The sequence below is a fragment of the Callithrix jacchus genome, chromosome 6 (assembly GCF_049354715.1).
Source record: "Callithrix jacchus isolate 240 chromosome 6, calJac240_pri, whole genome shotgun sequence".
Classification (NCBI taxonomy): Eukaryota; Metazoa; Chordata; class Mammalia; order Primates; family Cebidae; genus Callithrix; species Callithrix jacchus.
The window spans coordinates 131,332,796-131,355,283 of record NC_133507.1 but is presented as its reverse complement, the minus strand read 5'-3'; the positions used below and the strand labels follow the sequence as shown (position 1 = coordinate 131,355,283).

The 22,488-nt window shown below is 36.5% G+C and overlaps 1 protein-coding gene across 42 annotated transcripts in view; it reads right to left on the bottom strand.

Annotated features, from left to right (window-relative positions):
• MAP2 (microtubule associated protein 2) overlaps positions 1-22,488 on the bottom strand; it is a 149,344-nt gene that overhangs the window by 101,560 nt on the left and 25,296 nt on the right. For all 42 annotated transcript variants that reach the window (XM_054257891.2, XM_078328365.1, XM_035305542.3 and 39 more), the window contains exon 3: positions 3,835-3,911. The gene's annotated coding sequence lies outside the window, so the exon portion shown is untranslated. The remainder of the gene's footprint in view (positions 1-3,834; positions 3,912-22,488) is intronic.

Sequence of the window (22,488 nt, the reverse complement as noted above, 5' to 3'; positions counted from 1 at the left end):
GTTCTAGGGGCTAGTGATACAGCCCTGAACATCACAGTCTCTGCCCTCCACAAGAGGAGATCATGTTGAGATGATGTCAGGAAGGTAGAAGATGCGAGTATATGTAGCATCTTATTGGCCATTGCAGGAATATGGGCTATACTACAGGCAGCCATTGGTGGATTCTGAATAGGAGAGTCATATCAACTGATTAAGATGTTTTTAAAAGATCATTCTGACTTCCATGTGAACAACAGACTATAGGAAAACAAGACTGAGCACAGGGGGTTATGATAGTAGTAAAAATGAGAGACAGTGGATATGAATGATATAGATAGAGATGATAAGACATGATAAGATCCTGGACAGGCATGAGCCTGGTACTGTACTTATCTACTATGAAGCTTAAAGAGATTAAATTATGCCTTTAAAAGGTGGTGCATGCTGGAAACAAACTTTCAGAGTTGCTCACCACTGCACTCTAATATTTAAGGGAGTTTTGGTGTGAAAACTATGTGAATTCTTTTTTTTTTTTTTTTTTTTTTTTTAGATGGAGTCTTACTCTGTCACCCAGGCTGGAGTCCAGTGGTGTGATCTCGGCTCACTGCAACCTCCACCTCTGGGGTTCAAGCAATTCTCCTGCCTCAGCCTCCTGAGTAGCTGGGATTACAGGCACGCGCTACCACACCTGCTTAATTTTTGTATTTTTAGTAGAGATGAGATTTTACCATGTTGGTCAGGCTGGTCTTGAATTCCTGACCTCATGACCCACCCACCTCAGCCTCCCAAAGTTCTGGTATTACAGGCGTGAGCCACCATGCCCGGCAGAAAAATATGTGAATTCTATATAAATTAGTAAGACTCAAAGTTCAACCACATTTAGAAGGACATGTGCTAGGACAGAAGTATTAAACTCTAAATTCACGGAATATGAGAATTAGTAATATTAGCAAATGACTGCAAAGATTTTTTCATTTGCAAAACATTTTCACTCCCATTATCCTGTGCAGTTTAATTGAATTGGCATGGCTAGGTAATTTCAAAGATAATCATCTGGTAAACAGTGTAATGATATCACAACAAAATAAAAATGTCTAATTAAATGGTCACATTTAGTGGCATCACTAAATGAATCTTCATGGTTTTCAATAGCCTGTTTTCTCATTTTAAGTATTGTGTCTTCCTTGCTTTCCTAACATTGGCCCTCTACTCATATAAAAGGATTCCAATAAATATTAGTGGCATAAATAAAATTTCTAATTATGTGATGAACAGATTAGGTTTTTCCAATTTATTTTCTAGTAGGCAGAATAGCTTCAGGGCCTCAAAGAGATGAGCTTGAATCCAGGCTCTGCAATCATTATATGATCTTGAGTAAGTTACCTGAGGTATTTGGGCCTTATTTTCCTCCTGTGCAAAATGGTAATGCATTTTTGACCTAAGATACTTATATAAAATCTCATATTTACTCATATTTGCCCAGAAAGGTTAGTTTTCTCTTCCTCTTTCTTCCCCAACTCTGACAAAATAATTTATTTCCCTCAGAAAATAAAAGTTGGGAAATAATCTATGTCTAACTATTTCACTACCATATACTGCCATTTCTTTTACTTTAAACAAATTCTAAAATTGGCTAAAGTGTTAGAAAACATTTTGAAAAAAAAATCTTCTGTTTTAACGTCTTCAATTATTTTCTAGGAGAATATGAGCAACTCCTGGGCCAAACAAAGGTATTTGACTTTTAAATTATCTTCACAGACCAAACAAAGGTATTTTACTTTTAAGTTATCTTCATGGGCCAAACAACGGTATTTGACTTTTAAGTATCTTAAATTCCAAAAGTAGTAATTTATACTATATTTGGGAATAGTAAGTATTTCATGTACAAGGAGATTCTAACTATTGTATTATAGCAAAAAAGTGAAAATCATGAGTCTCATTAAATTAGTAAGATCTTTACAAGCCAAATTAAAAAAAATGTTTTTCTAGTTGAAAAACATAAAACAAGCAGGATTAGTATGATATTATATGTTAAAAACTTGCAATTCCTTATATATAAATCCAAAATAAGGTTTGCAAGCTATGCTTAAACCATTTTAACATTAAACCTTTAAAATGCTGAAAGTCATTTAGAAATAGTAATTATAATACTAAGCATCAGAAGATTAAAACATTAAAATGAGTCAACTTTATAACCAAAGGTGTCAACCTGATCTTCATCTCTCGATATGAAAGAATCTCTACATATAATGTTGGGTGAAGACGAGCTGCAAAAGAATATTGACAGTGTGATGCCCTTTAAGTAAACTTTTAAAAGGTTAATAATTGTTTGACATTTGTTTCTTACACGTGTCATAGCACTGTTAGAACACACACAGAAAGGTTATGTCATCTTTAGGGTTTTGACATCTCTGAAAGAATGGAAGAAACTAAAAAAAAAGCAGGAAGAGCTTTGCTGCTGTCTGTGATGGTTTATTTCTTTAGATAAGATTTTAATAGAGCTGAATGTTAGCACTTGTTTAATCTGTGTGATAGATACTTAGGGTTTGCTATCTTTTTTTTTTTTTGAAACAGAGTCTCACACTGTCACCTAGGCTGGAGTGCAATGGTACGATCTCAGCTCACTGCAACCTCCGCCTCCCAGTTTCAAGCGATTCTCCTGACTCAGCCTCCCAAGTAGCTGGGATTACAGGCACCCACCACCACATCTGGCCAAGTTTTTGTACTTTTAGTAGAGATGGAGTTTCACTATGTTGGCCAGGCTGGTCTCAAACTCCTGACCTCGTGATCTGCCTGCCTCGGCCTCCCAAAATGCTGGGATTATAGGTGTGAGCCACTGTACCTGACCTATAATTACTTTATATTTTGCTTTAAACATCTTATAAATTTTCTTGCTTAAAAACAAAATAAATAATAACAGCAAGAAAGTAAATCTGGCTGTGGTCAATTTAAGATTGCATATTCAGTACTTCTAATAAAAAAACTAAATTAAAATATATTTCCTAGAATAAGAAATCATTCACTTATAATCTTTCCATAATTGTATTACGCTTTTTCATAGGAATTTGGGTTTAAAGAAAGATGCAAAATAAAGAAAAATATTGTTTCTGCTTGTAGAGCTAACGTGTATATATTCTTTTACTTACTCATGCAAAAATTTTGTAAGTAACAAATGCAAACATAAAATATAAGTTTACCTGCTATGCATTTACAGCTCGTTCAGTAAATGCACTGTATTATTTTTATTCCATTAATTTGGATAAAAACTACTCAAAAGGTAGGAGAGTCTGACTGCTAGACATTTCTACCACAACATGAAACTGCTTTCCTAACAACCGCTAGGGCTGGTGTTCTTTCCAGTGCCTGCTTCCAGAGCCATGTATTCCGTCTGAGGTGAATCCCTGCATCCTCCTCCTCTCTCTCTGCCTCATGCCTGTAAACTATAAAATGGGGATGATCCCCATATCTACCTCATAGAGCTGTTTAAGAAATAAATGAATTTATTTATGCGAATTAAGTCACGTAGGGCCATGCCTGGATGTGATAGGTGCTGAGGAAATACCATTGGCATTGTTAACCACAGCAGGAGAGACAGGCTGAGTTCAATCCTGATTCAGAGGAAGACCTTGCCATTCTCTTACTATTAAGTCAACTCAAAACTGTGAAGGGCTGTTTTAATAATACTAAACTTATTAGCTATAACTATTAAAACATTAGAAATAACTATAAGTTATTTCTCCATTGCTAAAATGAATTGTTACTTATTTAAAGATTTAAAACAACGAAAGGTTAGCAAAGAGTTATTTTTTACAATTGTGGGTAATTTTTCTCAGAGTAGAGAGAGTAGGGTCTTACCTATTCAAGGAAGTGGTAAAATACAAAGTTCGTTATGTCGTGTTCTCAAAGGGTTGATAATATTTTCTAGCTTCTTTCTGTTAAAAAAATAGAAAATTAATAATTTAATCCCTGATCCATGTACATTAATGACATCAAGTAGCTCAGCAATAAATTTCATCTTGTGGCTTTCTTTTTTTGTATTTGGCAACTATGAGACTATGAGATGGATATCCTCATGGTTCTTTATAGTGACCATACACTGAGCTTTTGCCAATGGCTAGGCACCATGGCAGATAGATTGGAGCAGTGAAAATGCTAACTGCTGCATGCTTTTTCTCACTTTTAGATTCACTCCAGTGGCATTTTACAGGTATTACATCCAAGGAAGAATAAATTTTTAAATTGTCTTCAGCTAATAAATAGCAGGCAATCATATTTTCTCCCAAGAGAATACATTCATTCTAATAAATTATTAATTATATCCAGTAATCTTAAAAGGACTGGGCCTCTAGCCCAAGCTGCATTGATTCTCTCCAGCACAGGATGGAGAATAATTTTTTAACAACTCATTAAATTTTCTCCATGGAGTACTATACTGATTTTGACATTCAGAATACTAAAAGTCATTTTAGATTAGTAGTTCTGTTTAGGAACTCCACTTAAAACAATACAGAATACTTCTTACTGGAGTGGTACGTAGAAATAAGTAGAGTTACTAGAAAGCACTAGGCTTGTGTTCTACTTCATAAGCCATTCAGGTGTAACCATCTTCATCTACAAGGAGGACTACAAAGGATGCACAATACATAAGGGATTGCAGAGCTGAGGCCTATTTTAAAGTCCAGCTCTCTTACACTAAGTGTCTAAATCTATGTATCTCCATACATTTTGTCAGGACCTGTGTGATTTTACTCCTAGTAGGGTGATCCCCATCATATCCTCAAGGAAGATGTTGCTCTACAGGTAAGGAACCCAGACTCAAACTCTGATAGCTATGAACTCTTCTTTAAGACACAGTAGGAAATGCAAATTGGAAAGACAAGATGCAGATGGCTTAATTCTTCTCTATGAGCCTCTAAAGACTCATAGAGAAGTGTATATGGATATGAGCAGACACAAGTTTGATTCAAAAGCAGAAAATATGGTCTGGGACAGATGCTGTGTATTAAGCGCTTTTACACGTGTTAGCTCATTTAATCTGGGAGCATTTACATACAATGTGCAGTAGCAAACAAGTCCTATTAGTACATATTAAAGTTAGAAAGGCTTAACATTTAAATAAACATTTATAAAAATGTCAGCAGGCAAGAAAAAACATGGTAGAATTCTCCATTCCCTGTAATAATTTGAATAACTATTTTAAAAACAAAGATTTGACCGTCTAATTCTTTGCACACACCTTCTTTTTTTCTTTAGTCCAGCTCAGTGGTTCTCACATTTGGAAGATATAAAACAATATAGTACAGAGTTCTATACACGATAACTTAAGACTATTTAGAGAATTTTTAAGGATAGTTTTGATGATAAGTAAATTAAACCTTCTAGGTTGGTTTTAGAACTAAAGTAAAATGGTAGGCCAGCTCTGGAGCTTATTCAGATAGAAAGAGACTTTGCGTACTTAACAAATGAATGCTGGATAAAATACCATGTTTTATTTTCTCTTGAAATTACATATTTTTCTTAAATTTCTTTAAGTGCCTGTTTTTTTGTACTTCATCTTCATGATTTTTAAGTAAGCACACATGCAATGGATAAGTGAGTACACATTCTATGTGTATGTCTTTTACCCTAGCAAAAATAAGAAAAAAAATGAATTTTATAAAATATGAATCAGTAAACTATGGTCCATGGGCCAGAACCATCCTGCTGCTGACTGCTTTTCTATATACAGTGCTATTGGCATATAGCCACTCCCACGCACTTCTGTGTTGTATATGGCTGCTTTCATGCCATAATGCCAGAGTTGAATGGTTTTGACAGACTATATGGCATACAAAGCTCAAAATATTTACTATCTGGACATTTACAGAAAACATTTAACTTATCTGACATCAAAGAGCATGCTCATTATTTGAGTAATATTAAAAACACCACTAAAAAATCCTGTCTTTTAGTCTTTCCAAAAACTAACTCAGTAGTTATATATGAATGAAAGTGAAATTCTAACCCTAAACATTTAAAAGCTCATTTCATCCCAAAAGAACTGGGAAATTCCCGGCCAAAGGATGAGATGATTACTAAAAAATTCAGGGCACTCAGTGCCTATCAGCCATAAAAAGAATGCCCAATTTTCACATAATCTTGACTTTTATGAGGTTTTATTATAAAAAATAGAAATAACTATATTTTTCTAGACTTTATGAGAAAGAGATAAATGCTATCTGGAATTTATTTTTAAAGAGCAACTTATGGCCTATTCCACGAGGCATATAAAATTTTAAATTAACATAGGATAGTCAGAAGTAATCATTTTTACTCATATAAATAGCATTAAATTACTTTAACATTAATTTTTGTTACATTGATGGCACAGTTTTAGCATCACATTATATAGAGTAGCTGCAACATGCCTAAAATAATATTAGCAAACATTTATACAGAATTTATTTTATGCCAGACAATGATCCAAGCACTTCATATGTATTAAGTCGTTCCTCACTACCATCCTCTATTATCGTCCCCATTTCACCAATGAGAAAACAGGCCAAGAGAGCTTAAGTGTCCTTCCCAGCATCACCAAGCTAGAAAGTGCCCAAGTCTTTTAGCTACATACCAACTCCACAAACACTGAGAATTGGTTTTCGTTCTTTGACTCTGGTTAGGGATAATTTTGAGCATAAGGGCTTGTGGCTTCTCTGAGGAGTGATATTTCAGTGATGGCAACTTTCAATTTACTAGAAATACCTACAAAGTACTTTTATTATTCAGCATATTCAGCTTCTTGAACAAATTGTAATATACTCAGCCACAGTTCTGCCTCCCATTTTATCATTTCATCATTTCTACCAGGTTTACCACCTGGTAGATGCCACCTTCCAGAACATTTTAGAGCCAAATATGAACACTGTTGAGAATCATGACTTAACAACACGTGACAAAGTCAACTGGTTAACAATTATATTTAAGAGTCAGCCTACATAAGGGAGAGAATAGAATGTACACTGCACATTGGTATCACAAAGTAAGCTGAATAAATCATTTAATAAGGAACCCAAAGTACTTGTTCAGCTACAATAAGTCACCTTTTATCAGCTGGTTACTCTGTAAAATAGGATATGCATGCAATGTGCTTAGGCTGCATATATGTTTGGCTATTGGCATATTTATGTCCAAGTTATTTACTACCTGCAGCATTGAAGTTAGAATGATAAATTCATGCAGATTTTCAGAGTCTCCTGGAGAAAATATTGCCGTGGTGTGGTTTTCTCAACTGATGTAAGAGCTCATGTTTTATTAAACAACAAAGTCAACAAGATAAAATCTTCCTGGATTGTTGAGCCAGGGTATACTCTTTATTTTCCTTTGAAACACATTCTCCCATAAGTATCATTTAGTTTTTAAATCTCATGTTTGATAGACTTTGCTAGATAAGCAAAACATTGACTGGGTGCCGAGGCAGGTGGATCACCTGAGATCAGAAATTCAAGACCAGCCTGGCCAACATGGCAAATCCCCATCTCTATTAAAAATACAAAAATTAGCTGGGCATGATGGTACATGCCTGTAGTCTCAGCTACTCAGGAAGCTGAGGCAGGAGAATCTTTGAATCTGGGAGGCCGAGGTTGCAGTGAACTAAGATTGCACCATTGCACTCCAGCCTGGGTGACAAAGCAAGACTATCTCTCTCCCCTCCAAAAAAATTATTGAAATGCCTGAAGTTGATGGCATCCTGAATACCCTCCCTCCCTCCCTCCCTCCCTCCCTCCCTCCCTCCCTCCCTCCCTCCCTCTCTCTCTCTCTCTTTTCTTTCTCTCTTTTCCCTCCCTCCCTTCCTCCCTCCCTCCCTTCCTACCTTCCTTCCTTTTTCTTTCTCTTTCTTTCTTTTGAGGCAGAGTTTCACTCTTATTGCCCAGGCTGCCAGGCTGGAGTGCAATGGCATGATCTCAGCTCACTGCAACCTCCGCCTCCCGGGTTCAAGTGATTCTCATGCCTCAGCTCCCTGAGTACCTGGGATTACAGGCATGTACCACAAATCCCAGCTAATTTTTGTATTTCTAATAGAGATGGGGTTTTACCATGTTAGTCAGCCTGGTCTTGAACTCCTGACCTCAGGTGATACATCCGCCTTGGCCTCCCAAGGTGCTGGGATTATAGGCATGAGCCACTATGCCTGGCTTGGAATAGTGTTTCTAAAGGCTAAACTTAATCTCAATGACTAGCATTAGGTTGTTCAGTCAATTCTCAAATAAACAATAATAGCATTGTACTCCACCTCCACTATCAATCTGATCTACCAAGATTTTGAGCAATTCATGTAATTTAGTGCACTTGTCCAGGATAACAAGATTTTAGCTACAGAAGACTGAATTTCCAAAACAATTGGGAAAATATCCATTATCCAAGCAGTCTTTTAAATAGGAGAGCAGATGCCAACATAAAATCATTTAGTCTAACATGCTACTAAACCATTTCTATTCCCTAATGTGCTTGTTAATAGAATGTTATCTACTTGTTTGTGAGTAGAAAGAAGCCATGGTGTACCAAAGGCAGTGACAGTTGAATACATCAGAGAAATAATCTTTCTTTCATGGAGCTTTAGTCAAAGTTCCTTTTAAGAGAAACTTATGTTTCTTGCAAAGGAAACTTATTTCAAAATATAACTTGAAAGAATTAAGAGCTGTTAGCAAATCCCTATTCAAACAACATATGGTCTTTAGTGGAGCAGAGAACTTGGGTGAGGTAGACAGTAAGAATGATCTCCTTTCTTGTCTAAATCCAGTAGCTCCAGGCTACTGCTGGGAGGACTAACAGGCTGGGTTAAGCTGATTTAGTAGAAAAGATCTAGCCTTGTCTGAAGCATCTCAACATAATTCAAGGCAGTAAAAATAGTATATAAGTAGGTGAAGGATAAACAATTAGATTAGTTAGAAAAGTAAGGCTTAAGTCTCAGAGGCTTTACACAATAAAGGTTATAACCTGTTTACACAAATCCTAATGTGAGTAGGGAGATTCTCCAGGCCACTTCTCTCTCATGTAGTGACGGAGCTATCTAGGTACATCCTTCTTGTGGCTCAACTCATAGCCCTCAGGATTACAGCAGCATGGAAAGAAGATATCTGGAGGGCTGAACACAGGCTCTTAAATGCCTTAAAGAGGAAGTGACACACATCACCTCCTCTTACAGTCCACTGGACTGAACATGTTGCTTAAATACAAGGGGTGGAGAAACATGGGGGATAAATAGATAACTGATATCTGGTGAGCAATAAATATTTCCACTTCAAGGGTGAATAAGTATGATGGATGGGTCCTGTAGCTATGTTAGGATCCTTCCTTGTTGACAAAGGTTGAAAATAAATAACAATACTTGGTGATATCAGCTTAAAACTTATTTTGCCAAATTGTTAGCGTATGCTGACTCTGATTAAATATATGTATATATATATATACTTTTATAAATAAAATATGAATTAGCACTGCAATATAGAGAACCTTGGGCAACAATGTGGCATGTGTCAGTGTTTTTGCTTATTTATATACTACACTGCTGTTTTCTGCTCAGCATCAGAATATAGCTGAAGAAATGTAACACTTCTTTGCTTGATGGAAAGCCATCTGTTCATTTGTCTCTAAGTTGCATACAAAACACCAACCTTTTATTTATTTATTCAATTAACAGATAAAATTATATATATTTATCATGTACATATGATGTTTTGAAATATGTATACATTGTAGAATGGCAAAATCAAGCTTGATATCATATGTATTACCTCACATCATTGCCATTTTTTGTGGTGAGAAAACTTAGACTCTATTCTGTTAGCATTTTTCAATGTAATATGTTGTTATTAACTGCAGTCACCATATTGTATAATAGATCTCTTGAGTTTATTTCCCCTACCACACAGAAAGTTTGTTACCTTTGAGCAACATCTCTCCAACATACCCCCAATATCACTACCCCAGCCCCTGACAACCACCATTCTACTCTCTACTTCTACGAGATCAACATTTAAAGACTTCACATACAAGTTAAGACCATGAAGAATTTGTCTTTCTGTGTCTGTCTTATTTCATTTAACATAATACCCTCCAAGTTTATCCAAGTAGTTGCAAATCTGTTTCTTTGTTATGGCTGAATGATATTTCATTATGTATATATCCCACATTTTCTTTATCCATTCATCAGTTGATGGACACTGGCTGATTTCATATCTTGGCTATTGTGAATAATTCTGCAATAAACATAGGAGTGCAGGTATCTCTTAGACATTTGATTTCAGTTTCTTTGGATATATATCCAGTAGTAGGATTGCTGGATCATATGATAGTTCTATTTCTGATTTTTTGAAGAACCTCCATACTGTTCTCCACAATGGCTGTACTAATTTATATTCCCACCAACAGTGGGCAAGTGTTTCCTTTTCTCCACATCCTCTCCAACACTTAGATATTGTCTTTTTGATAACAGCCATTCTAACAGAACACCAATCTTTAAAAAATGTTAGAATAAATTCATGCAGATACCCAGGTTCATGTTGTAAAAGGAGAAAACAACTGGAGAAGGATCAAAGGAAACCGAGCAGGTTCACATGTTGCCATAAGACTTATCTTGCCGAAATATCACTTAGTGATTTATTAGTAGCTCTCATGGTCAAAACTGTTTTTTCAAAATGACAAAAAATGAATTTCTCAGCTTAGTTTCAAGAACTTTTATATTGTGACTACAATGTATCCATCCTGAACTTTCTGTTACAAACCCTCACATTTTCTTAGACTAGTTCTTTTGCAGACCTATTAATTCCATCTTTAATTTCATATTTCTTTCTTTCTTTTTTTTTTTTTTGAGACAGAGTTTTACTCTTGTTGCCCAGGCTGGAGTGCAATGGCATGATCTCAGCTCACTGCATCCTCCCGGATTCAAGCAGTTCTCCTGCCTCAGCCTCCTTCGCAGCTGGGATTACAGGTGCCCACCACCACACCCACTAATTTTTTGTATTTTTAGTAGACACAGGTTTCACTACGTTAGCCAGCCTTCTCTCGAACTCCTGACTTCAGGTGATCTACTCTCCTTGGCCTCCCAAAGTGCTGGGATTATAGGCATGAGCCACTGCGTGTCTGGCCCCATCTTTATATTTCTCTCCTCTCCTGCAAAGTCCTCTTTTTTCTCTCTCCCTGTCTCCCCTGCTCCCTTCATCTCTTCCTTCCTCTAGATTTTTCAATTCCTCATGCAATTGAGGTGTTCTCCATGAACTCTTCCATTCCCCAACCACTCCAGGAATGTTTCTGTTCACTGATGTACGGTTCTTGTTTATTACATTTATTTGATATTCATGTAAACTACCATATATTGTTAATTAAGGCTTCTTGAAACTGAAAGAAATTCATGTACCCAACCTTTATTCCGCTTTATTTCAATTCTAAAAGCCATTAGTGTCTATTAAATATATAAACTATTTTTTTCGTAGTATTTTGGATTTAAAATTAAAAAACATGCAGGATAAAAATGTTAAACCATATAAGTACACAACAGACTTTAAACAATACTGCCTAAGTGTCTCTGAAGAGTTATTAACTTATACCCTTTATGGATTGTACTGTATCCTCCCCAACCCCCAACATTCATATATTGAAGTCCTTACTGCTAATGTGATTATATTTGGAGATAAGGCCTTTAGAGAGGTGATTAAGGTTAGATGAGGTCATAAAGGCAGGGCCCTAATCCAAGAGAAGTGAGTCCTTATAAAAAGAGGAGGAGACACCAGATATCCTTTTCTCTCCATGAGCACAAAAAAGTAAAGAGTCTCTCCTTGACCAGACTTTAGCCAAGCTTCTCTAAACCCTCTTCTTAACTAGAAGACTTGACTTTGGCTCCTTTGGATTCTTGGAGCAAGAATCTAAAATCAGTTTAGAGAGAATCCTTCACCCTTGACATCTGATCATGCTGGATATCTGACTGAAGTTTCTTATCCCCCACTTTTGATGTGTGTCTTTGGTCTGCCTTCAGCAAGAACCTGATTAGGTGGGTTTGGCATGAATCAACCTACACTTGTCTCTTGGTAATTTTTCATCCATAACCCCCACACTCTGCTCATTGGCTAATGTTGGGGCTCAGAAAACAACCCAAAATAAAGGCCTAGGAAGCAAAGTTTCTTTCTGATCTTTTCCTTTCCTTTTGTCTGTCTCTCAGCCTCATTCTTCTCTAAGACAAGCCACAGAAACTAGAATCCCTATTCCTTAAAGTGGGTCGTAGAAACCAGAGCCCCCTTTTCCCAGTCAGTCATAAAATCTAAAAATATCACTATAACTCCCCACACTGTATCCCCCACTCTGCCTTTCTGTGTAAGAATTTGCCACAAAGAAATTCTTTGACCTACCTCGTTTAATGGAAGGAAAGAATGTTGCATAGAGGCCATGAAGAATCTGAACAGACAGGTCTTTCTGGGTCCCCCTGCCTAGTCTATTATGAGATAATATCCTTTTTGTCCAATCATATTTCTACATGGCTGGCCATGTTTCATTGACCCTAATCTCCGCAGTCTGTGGTGTTCTTTTATGGCAGGCTGGGCAGACTAATACATATTCATCCCACTGTCTGTTTTCATACACTATCCCCAACAATGCATATTATTTATTTGTTTAATGTCTGCCCTACTCCACCCCAACCAATGTGTATGCTCTAGAAAGGCAGTGACTGTTCTTTTATTACACTACACCCCCTGTTTGGTAGCAAATACTTGTTCAGTAACTATTCAACTAGTGAATGAACAATTGAGAGATGTGTTGCAAAAAATGGAAAGGTATGCTCAATATTGGTTAACTTTGTGTAGATGAGCTCCTCTGTTATAAGCATAAACCTTGCTTAATGCTTCCCTGATTTGTAAGCAGGTTAGTAAGGTCTATTGAATGAGTTAATGAATGATGGTATTTTATTTTACTAACCATTCTGACTAGGAATTAATCAAATTTGGTCTTTGAAGTAAAAAGAACTCAAACTTTAGAAGCTGAACTTGAAAACTTACTGGCTGTGTAATATTGGATAAGCCTTCTAAATTTTTGGTTCATCACTGTTAGCAATAAAATTGGTATACGATTTTTCTTCTTGATCACTTTGCAAGCTGGGGACCCACAGTCAGTGACACCCCACCCAGGTCTCACTTGGCCATGCTGTTATGCTTCATCTCCCTGTTGTTATAGCTTGTACCTGTGTTTGGTGGTTGCTGAGCTCTTGTACCATGCCCAAGAAGAATGAGGATACACAGCAGGACATTGAAAGGTGAGGAGGGAGGAGAATAATTTTATTGAACAATGAAAACAGTTTTCAGTGGAGAGGGAATGTGGGATGGGGGAGGAATGGTACCCTCACTGAAGGTGGGAGAAAGTTCTCCCTGTGTGGCTGGGTCTGGGGCCTTTTATGAACTCAGAATGGGGAGTGTGTGCTGATTGGTTTGTGAATATGCAAAAAAGGTTCAAGTGAAGACACCACTCAAGAGTGGGCATGACAGCATGGAAAAAATCAAAGAGGGAAGGTTAGGTATATGTAAAATAAGTAAAGGGTAGGAACAAATCAGAGGAAAGTACAACAAACAAAAAGACAAGTTACCAGTCCCATCAGAGGATTTAACTTGTAGCTTGGCTTTCAGGCTTGGTGGCATTTCTCTGGGGACCCACCCCTATCTGCCTAGGCATTTGACTGCCTCCTGCCACTCTTGAAATAAAGACTATTAATGAGACTTCCCCTAAAGACTTATTGTAAGGATTAAATGAAGTTATGTATTTGGAAAAGTGCTTTGACAATTGTAAAAATTTGCGAAATGTCAATATCAGTCTTTAAATGATATTTTCTTTAACAACTTAGCACTACTGTACTCGCTCATGAAGAAACTATGTATTAACTGGAGCGGAAACCCTATGGTTATGTTAATCTGTGGTTTCTTAGCTTCAACTCTTCTCTTGAGTTTTGCTTAGCATCTAAAAGCCTTTTGTAAGGTTCTTAAGACAGGAGGTTGTCTTTGAGAAGGATTGTGGCAAAGAAAGAATGCATTTCACTCACTAATAACCCTGAGTTCACCTGCTGGGAGCCATCTGTCAACCTGCAGCCACATACCGAGATTTCACTGAGGACGAATTTGGCAGAGCACAGGAGACAGAGCACCAGGCTATTTTTGAGGTCACTGTGAGCATTCAGATTCCAGCTGTGGTCTATAGAAACTGGAATTCAGCTGATTGTTGATGTTCTTTGCCTGAGCTCCACACGCTCTGAAATTCCTGATTGTGGATAATTTGGAAAGTCATGAATTTAGGAAAGGGGACCACACCAGAGAGAGGGAAATACAGACTGTGCTACAGTCATCTGACCAGAAAAATGAAATTCTGAAAAATCTACTTTTAGCCTGAAAAGCTAAAAGCTCTAGAAGCAGAGAGAGTTCATGAACTCACTGGAGTCTTGCGGAAAAGTTTACAATTAAGGGTGATCTCCAGCTGATTTGAGTTCTTCATCTTTTGCTGCATGTTGTTCAAGAGGCAATACATGATCACTTAATTAGCACAGTAGGGACCAAGCTGGCACCCTTCCCTCCCTGTTCTGTGATACTAATATGAAATATCTTTTCTTCCTCCCCAAATTATTTTTTTAACAGTGGCAGCCAACACTTTATTACTAAAGCAGTTGCTTGTAATAAACCATTTTAAAAAGTGAGTATCTCTTAATTGAATGAGAATATTACTTACTGGCTCAGAAAATGTATCAACATAAAAGCAAGCCTTGAAATATATCTCAATCTACAATGTTATCACTCCCAAGTGTTCTGGAAATTCCATAACCATATTCCTGTATGCATAATACAATAATTCTCAAATCAGTAATCTTGGAAATATACATGATGACATATCATTAAGATTTTACCAAAGAAAAGGGTAGGACTTGGCATAGAGATTGCTGGAAACAACAAAGAAGAGGTTGCCTCCCTAGAAATAGGAGGCAAAGGAAGAGTAGATCCATCATCTCTGCTGGGGATTGCTTTTAAGAATTTTTTTCCTCTTTCTTCTATTATTCAGTCAGTGGCCATGCAATTCCCCATCCTTTGTGCTCTTTGCAGAAGGATGTTCTATTATTGTGTTGTATTTAATTGGCTTAGATTTAAGTAAATAGACACCACTGAGATGAAGGGCAGTCAGAACAGAGGAAGGAGGAGTGCAGAAATCAACACAGGAGGAGGGACACAGAGACAGAAACTGCAGAGTTGGGAGGACACCAGAGAACCCAGGCATCGCACAGTATTGAAAAGCTTTCATCTAAAGCTTCTAGTAGCCACTTAATGTCTATAATTAAGCCACATGTGTCTGATTTATACAAAAACATAAAAATAAAATTAAAATCTGGGCTTAAAAACGCAGCAAGTGAGCCAGTGAGGTTGCAAATATTCCAGCTGCTATAATTATTGTTGTTCCAAAGGAATGCAAGGGCTGTTGACTCCTTGCTTGGGTTACCCTGGGCTCATCTGGGACTACATCAGCTACCTTTGCTATTTGCAGGCACAAAAGTTTGTTTCAAAGGTAGGTTTCAACCTCACACTGTTAGAATGTTTTTTAGAGCTACTTTAAGCCAATGAATAGTTGATAGACTTTAAAATGTTTTATCTTTTAAAATTGTGGCCTGGAATAACTGCACTACAATCGAAAAGTCCCATTCTGAGTCTTTGAGTGTCTAACTCCAAGACTCCAAGTGTAGGCCTGCTCTCCACTACCCTCACTGAGCTCCTTGATCCATCTGGGGCCTTCCCAACACTGCAAAGCTAGCAACCTGTACTGTGGGTTCCCCCAGCAACTAGTGACTTGCATGATTTCACCTGTAGCAGGTGCTTTGTCTCTACGGAAGAGTTTGGAGACACTTTCTTAATGAAAGACTATAGATCCTATAGGATAGTGAGTTTTGTTTACTTTTGTTTATGATTTTATTTTTGCCATTTCACATTTATTCTATTTCCTAATGTTAATTCAAAACAGAGAGTCATTCAGCTAAAATAAAACCCATGCAGCTATGAAAAACAGATTTTAAAAAACACATTAAGAGATTGGAAGCCATTTGTGGCTTTCTCTTTGCCTCATGTTTAGGGTGGTTCTATCTAGTTAGCATAAACAGAATATGCTTTCCCTATGCACGGCAAGTCTACTTCAAGCTCTTAAAGTACTCTAACTGATTGTCTGGAGATCAACTGATGCACACAGAGAGAGTATGAGAACCTGATCTAGTAGAAGGTAATCTTAGCAATAGTCTCCAATAATTTATTACAGTAGCAAGCCCATGAATTTGCCATGTTTCACTAGATCCTGATATAACTTTGAAATAACACTAAAACCAGTAATGCAGATTTCTATTGTGTTAATAAGAAAACACACATAATGCCACTGCTAAACCAAAAGATAAGTATCCTTAAGTATCCAAAGGAAGTTATAGCATTCTCTGTCCCTAAATAAGATGTCCTATGAAACTTGTTCTAATATTATGTTCCCACATCACAGAGGAGTCAATGCACGACCAAGAAAGACATTTACTATTCATTTCCCAAAACATTCTCAAATATTAGTCATCTATCGCATCACCTAAAAGCCTTGAAATAATGTATTTAATAGTTCTCTCATTCATTTAATACATTACTTGCTATCGCTGCCTGCTGAATAGCACTTTTCAATGGCATCATAAGAAATATTATTTCTGCTGTCATATGGCAGCTGGCAAACTCAGTTACAACAGGCCCAGAAAAAAATTCTAGCTTGCAATTTCCTGAAGAGTTGGTTTTTAGCCCCATATAAAGAAACAATCTGTTCTCTTAAATAATTTGAATTAAAATCATTTTATTCAAAAAGCAGTAAAATGTAAAGATATTTTAGAAGAAATCAGCGTTATTGTGATAAAGCCATTTTAAAAGTCAAATTAAATTTTTAACCCCATGACTTCATTACTGAAATGCAAACATTTTAAAATTATAAGTAGAAACTAGAAATAAATAACTAGAAATTGTGTATCTTTTCACTCTCAAAATATTTTATGAATAGGCTATATTATATTGGCAAAGAGCTTTTTTCTAGCAAAGTCCTATAAAAACAAATTCTGATTTCAGAATTTGTTTTTAAATTCAATAGTTTTATTATTAATGCCCAATAAAGGTGCTGCATGAAATGAAATGCAATTCATGTGATAGAGCACACACATATCACAGAGCCATCTCTCTTAGGTAAGACGCTTATTGAAGCTCATGTCTTAAAGCAATGTAACAGACTTGTCTTTTTTTTTTTTTTTTTTTAATTTTTTATTGAATTTTAGGTTTTGGGGTACATGAGCAGAGCATGCAAGACAGTTGTGTAGGAACACACATGGCAGTGTGCTTTTCTTTCCTTCTCCCCTTCACCCACATTTGGCATTTCTCCCCAGGCTATCCCTCCCCACCTCCCCCTCCCACTGGCCCTCCCCTTTCCCCCCCCAATAGACCCCAGTGTTTAGTACTCCCCTTTCTGTGTCCATGTGTTCTCATGAAGACATATATGAGGCCAACAATCATATGAAAAAATGCTCATCGTCACTGGTCATCAGAGAGATGCAAATCAAAACCACATTGAGATACCATCTCACGCCAGTTAGAATGGCGATCATTAAAAAATCTGGAGACAACAGATGCTGGAGAGGATGTGGAGAAAAAGGAACACTTTTACACTGTTGGTGGGAGTGTAAACTAGTTCAACCATTGTGGAAGACAGTGTGGCGATTCCTCAAGGCCTTAGAAATAGAAATTCCATTTGACCCAGCAATCCCATTACTGGGTATATATCCAAAAGACTATAAATCGTTCTACTATAAGGACACATGTACACAAATGTTCATAACAGACCTGTCTTTTTCCAGCTCCTTTAAAGAGTTAGATGGAGTTTTATTTATTTTATTTAAATTTTGTTAGTGATAGATACAAGCTAATAGATTTGAGGGTTACTTTACATACTGTAATATTTTGCTTTTGATTTATATTCTCTGCTTGTTAAATTGTAACAACTTGGAGCAAATTTTCTCATTTTTACACTTTTCCTGCCTCTAAAGTGTTACCTCTAAGAACTTCTTTTAGAAAGTGTCAGACAGTTGTGCTTGGCAAGAGAGGCTCATGTGTTATACTTTGTTCTTCATAAATCTTCAAGTTTGTTGATGATCATGAGTTTCAGCGGATGTTGACTGAGACTGTTGTGGACTCATATAACTCCACTTTTCTAAAAGAAGCTTTTTTTTTTCTGAATTCTTCTTACAGTAGGAAACTTACAGCAGTTACAGTAGTGAACTTACAGCAGTTACAGCAAGAGGCTTTATGACAGAGTATAAACAAAGCCAGATCTCCATTTGGCAGGTTATTTAATTTCATTGGTCCATAATTTCTTCATCTTTAAATTGTAAATTATGTTATATATATATATATACACACACACACACACACACATATTTCAGTATGTATTACATGGTTCTACTATTATATAACTCAATGAATTGGATAAATTTGGTTTTTCAAAACACTGAACAGAGAAAGAATGCTGTTATTTACTATGTTACCTTTCTAAACATGTTCTGGCACCAAAATCACCTGGGATCCTGGTTAAAAGTACAGAGTTCTGAGTTCTGTTCCAAGGATTCTGATTCCAAATGTCTATAGTGAGTCCAGGAATCTACATTCCTTTCAAGTACTCACTATTATCCCTGAGTATGATCTGAGGACCAGACTTAAAAAAAAGAATATTATTTTCAAGATATTAGCTTATATAATAGCTATTAGTTTAAGTATTTGTTGTCATTTTTTGTAACTGTAAAGGTTTAAACTTCTCTAAGCAGTATAAAACGTGACCAAATATTTTTTTCCTAATAACTTATAGATTATTTTCCACCCTCAAAGACCCTAGTTTTTAACTTTTTTTGTGTATGATTTTAGACTCTTTGTAGAATTTAATGAAAGCTTTGGATTCATGTCCATGCAGGCATGATCTTGATTTTTACAAAAGCTTAATATGATTTTTACAAAAGCTTCCTGGGTCCCATTCATATCGTGCCTGGGAGGAATGGCTCTCAAGTTAAAAGCACTTAGGCTACAGAATTAGGCATTAACTATTTGCAATTTAGATAATTGTTTCTGTACCTGTAGAATTCACAGGTCTAAAACATGTTTATTGTATAATAAAAAAATGTGACCTTTATATATTTATTATCATACTTACCAAGCAGCTGTGATTGCTTATTCTGTAAAAGAATTGGAAATAATAGTTCTTTACAAAATTGAATTGGAGAATTCTTATAAGGAGGCTGTTTATCGTGTGAAAATAACACAAGTTTTTACTTTGGGTAACAAGTTATTTGGTAAACACATAAAAAGAAAACTTGAAATGCCACAGATTCTACCACAGGTTTTGGCAGAAAAGATACGTATCATCCAGCAAATTTTGCCTTTCTTAATACAGCTAAGCCCTGGGAGTAAAAAGGCAAAAAGAATGCACACTTTTTTTCACTTGCGTTTTCACTAGGATTAAAATACTTCAGTGGTCCAATACTCTTCAGAAAATGAGTAAAACCCTTCCCTTGTCCTGGAAGACCTGACATCATTTAATCTTACTTTCCGGCCTCATTCCACACATGCTTCCCCTACACTCTCCTCTCCTGTTACATTGCCTTCTGTCATTTCTCTTATAAGCCATGCTCCTACAGCCAAGGCCTTTGTGTGTGTTCTTGCTCTGCTGGGAATGTTCTCCTCTATCCTCTTTACATAGGGAATTATTGCTTATCCATAAATTACAGTTAAAATATTCTCCTTCACAAAGTCAGTTCCTCAATCTTTCCTTTATAGCTCTCGCCATGCTTCTAATTTTGTATTTATGTGATTATTTGAATAAAACCTTATTCCCAATTAAACTGTGAACTTCATGAGGACATGAACCATAATTATTTTTGCTTTTCTGGATCATAAACACTTAGTGGTCCATAAGCATTTATTACGTATATGAAAGAATGAGTAGAAAAGTACATGAATGCATGAGTTGTACCAACCCAGCATCTAAAATAATAAGTGCAATAACTATGTAAGTCTAGCAATACCACTTTGGAACACAATCTCACATGTAGTAAAAGGAACATACTGGGCCAAATAACCACTGGGTTTATTGACAGTTTAAAAAAAGAATCAATGATTCAGCAACTTAAATGTCTACCAACTGATGAATGAATTAATAAAATCTTGCATATCCATTCAATAAATATTATTCTTCCATAAAAAGCAGTGAAGTTCATCTATCATACATGGATGAACACTGAAAATATGATGCTAAATGGCAGAGGCCTCCTACAAAAGACCACCTATTGTATTAGTTATATGAAATGTCCAGAAGAAGGAACAAATCCATAGAGAGTAGATTAGAGGTTGTCTAGGATAGAGGTGAGGCAGAAGTTGAGTGACTGCTGATGGGTTTCCATTGGGCGGGGGCGATAAAAATCTTCTAAAATTAGATAATAGATACGCTTGCATAACTCTGTTAGTACACTAAAAATCACTCAACTGTTTAATTTAAAAGGGTGAATTTTTATATGTGAATTATATCTTATTCAATATAGCTGTTATTTTAAAACAAAATTAATGACCCAAAGACCTATGTTAATTCACAATTTTGATAGAAAAATCAAAAATTAATTCAGTGAATATTAATTTTTGGAATTTTAATTTTTCAGCATTTTAAGCCTGAGCAATGGGAAAAATGTTCCTTTACAGAACAAAATATCCAGAATGAATAGGCATTGAATTACACCCCTACTTAGATCTTGTTAAAAAAAAAATTCATGAAACACCCTTCCTGATTTTAAGAAGCTTATTTATAATCAAATCTGTGATGGTAATTAACACAAAGTATATAAGGTGAGAGCATGGAAGAAAAAGTATGTGTCAGGCTATGTGAATCAGATAATATATTATATTCAATTTTAATTATTCTGGACAGCATGGTATTCAAGATGAGTTTTGTAAAGTTACACATAATTTGGGCAAGCAGGGATGAGGGGCAAAAGAATAAACTGAGGAAACAGCAGAAGCAAAGGGGCAATGGGAACTACAGGTTGCTGGCACACAACAGAGAATAGTGGGAGATAGAAATGAAAATATATGTAGCGGTCATATAACAGAGGGTTGGAATCCTAATTGGAGGAATGCATATTTATTCTTCTTTAAGAAGAATTTCAGATTTTAGGCTAAGATATAATTAGTCATGTTTCACAAAGATTAATCTGTAATTGAAATGGATGACCTCATCAAATATGTGGAACAAGAATCCTGGGAAAGGCCAATAGTCTTCGGATATAGATCAATGATAGAGTGGCAGGATGAGGAAAAGCCAGTAAAAACAATACAATTAACACTGAAGAATCAAGTGAACATAGATTCCCCAGCCTGGGCAATATAGCGAGATTCCATCTCTACAAAAAAATTAAAAATTAGTCAGGCATGGTGGCACACCTCCAGCAGCCCAGCTACTCAGGAGGCTGAGGTGGGAGGATATTTGAGCTTAGGCATTCAAGGCTGCAGTGAGCTATGATCGTGCCACTGCACACTATCCTGGGTAACAGAGAAAGATACTGGCTCCATTTAAAAAAAAAAAGATTCCAAGGAGAAATGGGTAGCCACTAATAATATCCTCTTATATATGTGTACAGTTTTTAATCTTTGTATCAGACATTTGATGTTTCATAACTTGCCCAAGGTCTCACAGTCAGTGGTGCACAGTAGAGTCAAGAGTGAAATCAAGTTTTCATATTCTTTCCACTGCATCACTACTGTGGCAAAGAGAGGTCATTCAAAATAAAGTAAAACCAACTGTTCCATTTTTAAATAAGAAGATCTCTCAGAAAACATTTCTAGCATGTAACAGGTTGAAAAAGAAATCTAGCAAAATGCTAAGAAAAGAGGGTGACAGATAAGATATGAGACAATAAATGGAGTAGACATATTAGAGGAGTCTGACTAGTAAAAGAAATAAGAAGGTGGTCGTTAGAAATATTAGCAGAATGAACCAATAAATTTTAGACTGGAGCTTTCAGAATGAGGACTCTGGAGTAAAAGGGGTGCCCCACTGGTGAAGATCCAGCACTAGTGCACACCACTGGGTTAGGTACTAATGGTATTAATATTCAGGTTGGCCCAGTGGCTCATGTCAGTAATCCCAGCACTTTGGAAGGCCAATGTGGGTGGAACACTTGAGGTTAGGAGTTCAAGATCAGCCTGGCCAACATGATGAAACTCCATTTCTACTAAAAACACAAAAATTAGCCGGGTGTGGTAGAGGATGCCTGTAATTCCAGCCACCTGGGAGTCTGAAGCACTGGGTTCGTTTGAACCCAGGAGGTGGAGGTTGCTGTGAGCTGAGATTACACCACTGCACTCCAGCCTGGGTGACAGAATAAGCCTCTGTCTCAAACAAACAAACAAACAAACAAACAAAACATTAAGC